The sequence below is a fragment of the Frieseomelitta varia genome, unplaced genomic scaffold, assembly GCF_011392965.1.
Source record: "Frieseomelitta varia isolate USP_RPSP 00005682 unplaced genomic scaffold, Fvar_1.2 scaffold_398, whole genome shotgun sequence".
Classification (NCBI taxonomy): Eukaryota; Metazoa; Arthropoda; class Insecta; order Hymenoptera; family Apidae; genus Frieseomelitta; species Frieseomelitta varia.
In genome coordinates this window covers 29,756-37,792 of record NW_025110143.1, presented here as the reverse complement: position 1 = coordinate 37,792, position 8,037 = coordinate 29,756, and the positions used below count along the sequence as shown (strand labels likewise).

General features: G+C 45.9%; 1 protein-coding gene across 4 annotated transcripts in view; it reads right to left on the bottom strand.

Moving 5' to 3' along the window:
- LOC122531394 (solute carrier family 12 member 4) overlaps positions 1-8,037 on the bottom strand; it is a 95,091-nt gene that overhangs the window by 80,428 nt on the left and 6,626 nt on the right. The gene's annotated exons all lie outside the window — the stretch shown is intronic.

The following is an 8,037-nucleotide window of genomic DNA, read 5'->3' as shown; positions in this document are numbered from 1 at the left end:
AAAAAAAAAAAAAAAGAAGAAAAAGAGACAAGAGGCGTAAATGTAGGTGAAACAGAGGAAGGCCTTCGCGAAAGAGAAGAGCTGCTGACGCCGTGGTGCGGCTTAAGCTCTCCACCCCGGCACCGATTGGTCGATGAAATCCTGCCGACAGAGGGGTGAAACGGGCGCGAAAACGAAGAGGACGGAGACGTCTGCACCCCCGACCCATCTTAAACGACCCTCCACAAAATACTATATATATATTATGCAACGCGTAACATTACAGTGTGCAGCTACTCCCACTTCCGATAGCCTCTAAACCGGCACGTAGGCCAGCCAACTGAAAGATCTTTGCACGATTCTTCCTCTTCTTCGCTGACGCGCGTAGTACTCGACGTCTGGCCGTCGAGATCGTCCAACGTCCTTCCATTCTCTTCTCTCTCTCTCTCTCTCTCTTTCTCTTTTTTCTTTCCGCGCGAATGTGTAAACAAATTGCGTGAATCGAAACGAAAAACAAATTCTCTCTGAAATCTTGAAGAAGAGAATTTCATCTCGAGGCGAGCCTGGGGGGGATATTTTGGGATACTGGGATTGGATATTTTCTATCTGGCAAATCTCGTCGGAGATGGCCGAGGAAATAGTTTCTGGTCGTGTGTGAAAATCACCGGAAGAATCGGTGGCGTTGCTTCGAGGACGGGAGGCGTCGTTGACGCGTAACGAGAGTTCCAATTCCTCGTCAACTTTCGCCACTTTGGTCGCCCTATGCTCGTACACGTACACGTAACGTCTCGCCGATTTATTCGATGGCCAATTTGAACGCGATTTTCTCGACGAAAGTCTAGAAAGAGCATAACGTACATACTTAAACGTCAGAGCTTGTCGAGGCTTGTCGCGGTAAATACAAGACGATACGGCGTAAAAGCAACGTCGTTACTCCTCGAATCGATTTGAAAACGCTCGTCCAAATCGTCACGCGTGACAGCGTGACGTCGTTCTGTCCAACGACAAAAGAAGACATTGAAACGGAAGATTCACGGGAGTCGAAAGGTGTTATCGCGTGTCGCGCGTCGCGAAAATGAAGAAAGAAGAGAGAAGAACGAGTCGCAGAGTCACGTGTCCCAGATTCGATCGCGTCAAGGAGGTCGCCGCGCTTCGTCTCCAAGATTACAGGACGTGTCGTGTGATAGAGAAGAGACGGGAGTATAACAGAGAGAAAGAAGGAAAGTAGCGAACGAGCGGACCGAAGGACGGACGGCTGTCTCAATTCGCGTTCGCGAATGCAATCACGTTTTTTTCGTACGATCGTTTGTCCACCAGGAGCAGATAGAACGAGTATCGGAGCAACGAAGCGAGTTGATACGATACGACGGAAAAATAAAGAGACGCGACGTCCTTTGATTCGCGAGATTATAGGCTCGTTTGCCGATCGGTTGACGTGTTGACGCTCGTCCCCGGCATCGTCTCGCGATGTCTCGAATGATCCCGGAACGTGACGTCGCGTTGGAAAGCCTCGAGTGTGTTGGCGAGAATCAGTTCGAACACCGTTTCCATCGTGACGCGGATAAACTGGCGTTAAATTGACGTTAAAATACTGTGCCACGTGACGCTGTCTCCCAAGTCTTTGGAACGTACGAATATCGCAGAGTTTTTCGCGTCGTCGATGTTTGCCGCGAATGTGTGTTCGAATGACACCATGGTACTGTACAGCCATGTTTATCATAACCATAAACGACAGCTACGAAAAATCCTCGTTTCTTTCGCTCTGTAGATTTTGTCGCGACCCGCGCCTCGCGGTTTCCAACTCGATTCCTGAGTCGACGAACGAACGACGAGAGGTGAGTGAAAGCGCTCTAACCAGACAGGCAGACGGGCAAATCAAAGATAATGGACAACAACAAGGCGAGAGTAGAAATTTCTCGTGGTTGGAATCGAAGAACAGGGATCGGTAGCTTGCGGAATCAGGGCAACGCGGACGCGGTGCGGAAAGGCGGTAATCGAATTGGGCCTGGCTTGGGTTCGTCTCCGAGAGAGAGAGAGAAGAGTTAGGTGTCTCTCACGGGGGAGACAAGAAGAGCAGCGCAGTGTAACGCTGGCAAAGCGGTACGAAACGTTGGGTGAATTCTAATGAATATTGAAACCGCGGCGTAAACGTGTGTACGTGTTCAGGCTGGCTGTGGCCGGTATTTAAAACGGAGAAAATGGGTCGCAGACCTGTTTTCTTTTTTCCACCCTCCGAATCTTGATGTGCACTCACGAAAATGAGAGGGACAGCGCGTTCGACCTATTCCCCCCCCCCCTCTCTCTCTCTCTATCTCTCTCGTTTGATCTCGTGGACATCGAATTCGTTCGAAAGCGAACGCTAATTGGCGAATTTTTGTCGAAACGGGGAAAAAACGCAAGTTGTTGGAGCAGCGAAATGGCGAGCACAATCTCGCGCGTAATATTGCTCGGGGAAAATGAGAGGCCAGGAGAGGTCGCGAGAGACATTTCGCTACGCGCGTCTGCCGCGACGGAAAAGCAACTGGCAACCTATCCGGGTCCAAAATTGCTTTTGGACACGGAAGCAATACCGTAGACACACCGACTTGCTGCTGCCGCTGTCAGAATTTCCAAGTTTGCTGTACCTGTAATCTCGGAGCGGAGCTCTCGATAGAGCGACGAATTACAGAGAAGCCTCGAAACGCGGAAAAGGACGAACAGCTCTCGACGAGGTTTTCAATTTTCAATCGCGTGATCGGCGAGGACACGATAGAATCGACCTTGGACCTTATACGGGGCTATAAATTTAAAATATTTAGAATATTTCTAGGAATTTTTTCACCTTGCCTCTACTTCTGTCCTCAAAAAAATATATCCTTCAACAGGCAACAAATAGTAAGTTTGAGAAACGCATTAAAATTATATTATACAAACACTTGTATCGAGCCGATAATTATGTACAGACACGCCAAGTCTAAGCGGTCGATTAGAGATCGAAATCAGGCTACCGGTAAGCAAACAACATCAACGATAAAAGTTGAAGGTACAGCAAGTTTTTGGAAACTTCTCCTGTAAACTTCGCAACACTTGCAACAAAATTAACAAAACAAACAAACAAACAACAACACAATTGATCAAAGAATTTTTAAATGCAGGAGCAGAAGCCCTGCAGGCACTGCAGGCAAAAAAGAAAGAATTCGACAGTTCAGTTGGTTCGTCAGTTCAGTTAAGTAAAGTTACTCACTACTTTAGTCGCAGTCCATCTTGCCACGTACGTACGTACGTACATATATCGTTCAGTATTCAATTCTCGCGTACTTCAAAGAGGAAACATCGACATCAGTCATTGTTCCAACACTCTTGCAAGAATCACACTTCAAGCAAGAATCGCGTATTCAAGCCACTGGGCTTACTGTGTAATAAAATCAAGGCAAGATCCATCATCCATTCGTTCGTTTCCATCCACGTCAGTGGGAGAATGATCCTTCGAATCCCAAGGATTATACGCGGAAGTGCACCAGCAGGTGACTTGGCAGGAAGAGAAAAAAGGGAAACGGACGATTTACGACTGGAAAAGAGAAACTCGAGAAGAGAAATAAATGCAACGACAGATACGAATGACGACAGACGATTCCATCATTTGAAGATTGGCGAGAGAATACGAAACGACGTACAGTCGGTGGAAATTTTTTTTCTTACGACGACAGACGCGTAACGTGTGACCGTGTTGCGACCGAACGAACGCTCGGAGGAATGTAAAAATCCAGCCGGTTGAATCACCCTGACGATTGCAGAAGCCGCCGCAAACCGCTTCGAGTGACGCGTCGCGTCGCGTCGCGTCGCGCCGCGCCTGTGTGAAAACAATAACGGCGTAATTGGGCCAATAATAAAATAATTGTTAACGCTTGGGTGTTGCGTACGCGCGTACGTCTCTCTCCCTTGCCCACTGCATGCCACGCATGTACCACGCCACACACACACACACACACACACATATCGTCGTCCTGTTTACAATCGTCTTACGCAAGCCCGAGAAATTTTCTCGCTAAATGATAAACGCGAGAACGCACGCGACTCTGTAACGAACTCTTCTGCTGAAATCTTCGTCTCGTAAACAAAAGTTCCTCTCTTTCACACTGAGTAAGAAACTTTATTTTCTGCTTTTTCACGTGCGTGTTTTTAGGGACATTTCTAGTGCACGATTTCAAGCTGAAACTCGAAACGCAGAGGGACGTTTACGAAGACTATTCGCGTTTCCCACGTTCGTTCGCCCGCGTGCAAATATATAATCAACGTCGCAGCCTCAAAGCGTGCCGCCTTCTCCACGGTGGCGCGGGTGATCAAGAGCAGAACGATTAATTGAAAAGTCAGGGATCAATGGGCACGGTGTTTCCAGAGTTTGCGACCCCTCTTTGCGAGCCGCGGCCACATTCCAGTCCAACCTTTTCATCGTTTCCGTCTTCGAGAATACTTCGAGAATACTCGATATATTGCGCCCGATAAATTGCAAGATCGCGTCTTTTTCGTTTGACCGTGCGAACCGAGTCAAGTTACTCGCGATAATAACGATCGTCGTTGTCACCGGAGGCAGGTACCTGAAAAGAGATCCAGGAAGAGGAAGTCAGTCATGCAGGTTGCGAGCAACATCGAGGAGTACGGAGACTCAAAGTTGGTTCGCTCGTCAGTCGTTGGAGGCGAACGAGCCGACGTTAACGCAGCAGCGGCTGGATGTTTCACGAAGCAGATAGCTGTGGGAAAGATCGTTCCACCGAGTAGCCCGCTAGTGTCCGTAGTGTCAATTGACGTTCATTCTCGGGGATACGTCACGAATTCTCGAAGAGAAACAGCACCGACTAGACATACGTTACACGATATATTCCGGATTTGCCCGGAAAGTTTAAGTTCGTGCCTAGACTTTGACTAGATGGCATTGGATGACATATTACGCTTTTCTGTACACGTCAAAGGGCACAGAACATATTTCAATCGTATCTTTAGGAAAAGAGCCGTTTTGAAATAAATTGATTTGTCCCTTGCGCTGGCAACTGGTTCGCGGACCATAACGAGTGACCGTGTACAATAATTCGTCGCTTTCTTTTTGAACTCGTCGGCTGACGATATCACCGAATAGAAATCACGACCTCTTTTTCAATGTTGTAATGACTTTACTTTACAGAAAAGGTTCAATGTGACGACCATTATACATCACGACATTTTCTGAATATCGATAGATTAATAATTCACTCGCATTGTGTAATGTATCATGATGTTATTTCATTACACTCTCAGTGATGATACGGTCTCTCGTATTGGCCATTGTAGTCGGAGGCTCAGCGTACACCTTACTTCCTAGCAACATTGAAATTGAAATATCTCCTAAACTAATGACCTTTTAACATAAATAGGTTATTAATACTTTTTTTGTAAAGAATGTCAAGGTGCATCAACCGATGCAATAAAAGATATATGATTCCATTTTTAAAAAAAACGTTAATGACATTCAGATGTCCACCTACAAGAAAACCAGTATCATCAAAATATGCCTCTCTCGAAACCATTCGACTTCGTCTGAAACATTTTTCGCTACGCGTAATAATAATGACGTAAAATCCAGATGGCAATATGTGGTGGCCCACCCTGTATAATTGAACGAATAAATATACAGAATGTTTCGTAACTTGAGGGACCCACTTCGAGAGCTGATTGTACGCCTAAAAATAATGAAGAAAAATCATATAAATATATGCCCTATCTGTCTTCGTTTATGAGTATTATGTAATGAATTTTCTGTTTTAATTATTTTTACAAAAGATGCTCGAAATGACCACGTTGCATTTGAAGACAAGCCTGCACGCGTCTTGTCATTCATCTGGTTACTCTCTCTNCCTTGCTCTATTCTATTTCGTAGTATTTCAGCATGTTCAATCGATGTTGCGTATACGATAGATTTTAAATGTCCCCACAAAATGAAAATCTAATGGATTCGAATCCAGAGAACGAGCAGGTCATGCAATAGGATCTCCACGACCGATCCATTTATTTGCAAAGTGTTGATTTAAAAATTGCCTAGCCACTCGGCTAAAACGCGGCGAAGCTCCATCATGCGTAAACCGCATACCAAGTCTAATATCGACTGGAACTTCCTCTAATATTTCGTGTAAACGCGTGCTCAAAAAATCAACGTACTTTGTGCCTGTTAGTTTCCCATCAAGAAAAAAAGGTCCAATTAAAAATTCATCAATTATTCCTGCCCATACGTTTAAACTAAACTGGTGTTGATGTCTTGAATGCACAATAACGTGTGGGATTTGTTCGCCCCCAATTATGATTATTATAAAAATTGAATATAGCATCCCTGGTAAAACTAGCTTACCAGAGTTTGCTCTGTTTATAAAATTCATGGTAAAATTATATCTCATAAACGAAGACAGATAGGACATTTTTCTTTTCATTATTTTTAGGCGTACAATCAGCTCCCGATGTGGGTCCCACAAGTTACGAAACAGCCTGTATTTAGACGCGTAAAGATACTGTCTTTGAATTTCCCTTAAAAATCGGCACGAACTTGTTCGAACTTTTGCCAATCCGATTACACCGATATCCGAATCACGACCGGCGGCGATCTTCCGCTTTTCTCGAAATCTCCCGACGTAAGCTCGAAAATATATCCAAGGGGGTGAGCGGACCGATACGAGCGAACAAGTGGAGAAAGCACGGCCAGCAGCTGTGGTCGATTTTACGAGAACTATCGTGACGTCGTTTTATACGGAGCTTGCTACGGAGCGAGATGAAATATCGCTCTCGTTTCTCCGCGTTTCCACGAGTTTATCGAGATAATAAACTGTTAAATACGAGACGATAGTGGCGCGAGAGCTCTCGAGAAAGAGAGAAACGGAGCCACGTGCGAGCAGGAACTTCCACACGGCTTGGAGCAGAAAGATCCACACACGTGTCGCGTGTGTCGAGTCGCGCGCGCCGAACAATGATTACGATGTGTGGAGCGCGAAGGGAATACACAAGTTGGGCAAAAATAGAACGCAGCCGGTATAAAGGAACGAGCGTGTACCAGAAACGGGGGGAGGGGGAGCGTGTGGCAGGGAGAGCGGAAGAGAAGTGAAAGAGGAACTGTGAAAGGGGGGAAATGGGAGAGGAAAAGAGATTGGTGTCAAGTGTGCGGCACTCGCAGATATTTGGAGGTTGCCGATTCAACCGACGATCGATAAGCACGTTCGACTTGCGATCGAGTCGAAAGCATGAGCTTTTGCGGCTTGACAAAAAACATTTGCCGAATCAGAGGGTGGGGAAACGGCGAGATAAAGCGGAAGGAAGGTTGTTAGAAAAGAAAGAAAAAAAAAAAAAGAAAAGAAAATATATACGTCGCGACATGCGGTGTTTCTTTAAATAACCGAGAAGGTCGACGCTATCTGCCATTCGAATCTTTCCATCGACGGCGGGATAAAGGGACGATAAAAATTTCTCGCGACCGTCTCTGGTGAAAAGGCAACCCAAATCCGAGCAAGAGCAAGACACACCACGATCGTCGAGAGCCAAAAGTCTGCCCAAAGTTTTTCGACAATTTCCCGACGGAAAGCTGCGAGAGTAACAAAGAAAGTGCTCGTCAACTTGCCAACGTCGGGATTCCTCGAAATGATCCACTGTGTGACTAAATAAACGAACGTTGCGCCGCGCCGGATACATGGCATTTCCAAAGGAAAATAACGCGACCCGCCAGCGCTGTTACGCTTCAGATCTTTAGAAAACCAGAGTTACCTCGAGGTTTCAATACAGGCCGTGTAAACGCTTGAGAATTCCCTCCGAGAACGGAGGTTCCGCGAATGGAGGAGGTTTGTCGGAAAGCAAGTTGCCTCTGCCAACTGATAACTTTGAAAAACCCAATTAGTAAGTAATCAATTATTTTACGTTTGCTGGAGTGACACACTTTTTATCTGCCTAAAACTGCCCTTTTTTCCTAACAATCTGGAATGCAGTCGTTGTGATTGTTGGCAACACAAGTCTACAGTGACTGTTTCTCCAGGTTTCAATAACGCGAAATGAGTTCCATGCCACTACGATCCCACC